Genomic DNA, 1,191 nt, shown 5'->3' with positions numbered 1-1,191 from the left:
ACCACCCCTCAGTTCTGCCAAAATAGCCATTCTTTGCTTAAAATTCAAGGGTTTTCCAACTAAAATTGTTTGAATGGATTAAAAACCGAATTGCTTTGCTGGAAATGAAAACTCACAGTGCCTCAAGAGCTTATTTCATTCTAAAAGTTGTAGTTGATTCTTTTTTCTTAAGGTTTCCAAACAGGCAATGCCATAACAGTGTCAGGTTCTTTTGGTGATGCCAAATTATGGATTGGAATGTAATTATGGGAAAATGTTACGTGTAAAGGAGACATCATATTGTTCACCATTAGAACTGATTTCTAGTTATTAGTGAAGTGCCTGTCTTGATGTTTTTGAAGCTCCAGTGTGTTCTGTGTACCACTAAACCTCTCTCCTCTGCCTCTTGGCCTGTTACGAAGTGTTTCTCAGGAGCGATTTTGGTTCTTGCCACAGCCAGACTAAGCATTGAGAAAGAAGTCCTGATTTCAACACTGAAATCCTGATTTCAATCATGTATTCAAAATGCAGACCCGGTGTACGAACCCTCCCACCCCATCTCAGGTAATTTTACACCTGCAAACCTTTGGCCATAATTAGCTAATGATTTGGAGCAAATGAGTGTTGATCCTGACTTCAAGGTGATACTCATTATGAGGACCCTGAGCCAGAGCTAAATGTAGTAGGAAAAGAGCACTTGTTTTCCTGCTCAACTCCAGGCAGAAAAAAGTACAAAATAAAAAGGCAATGGCTCTTTTGACAGAAAAGCTTGGGAAAAGCTTGAGCTGTGCCACTGCTCACCGTGAAATTTCACTGTTTGCATCAATTTCCGTATGAGCAGCACAGCATTGATTATAACCCCGAAACATTACAATTGTAACGGGTTTCAGCTGCAGCTGCATAGCCAGCACAAGTGCGCTTAAGGTTTTAAGGTGAAGACGAGTGATTTGAAACGGCAGTTCCGTGATCACAAGCAGGTGCTGTGTATTTCTGTCCCTATTTACAACTTACATTTATATTTTTATAGCTACATAGATAGATTTCTATATACTCCAACACCTTAAAAATACAAACGAGCCGTGCTGTGCCATATGCTATCCTCTTTCGGTGGTGTTCTGGCTATTCGCCTCAGTGACAGGCAGTGCCGAGGCCTTGACCAAACGCCCTCCTTGTTTTTACTTTACGTCCCCCCGCGGCCGGGGCCGGGCTCAC

Source organism: Corvus brachyrhynchos, unplaced genomic scaffold (assembly GCF_000691975.1).
Source record: "Corvus brachyrhynchos isolate BGI_N302 unplaced genomic scaffold, ASM69197v1 scaffold58, whole genome shotgun sequence".
Taxonomy (NCBI): Eukaryota; Metazoa; Chordata; class Aves; order Passeriformes; family Corvidae; genus Corvus; species Corvus brachyrhynchos.
The sequence above is the reverse complement of the archived record's forward strand: the minus strand, read 5'-3'. Positions refer to the sequence as shown.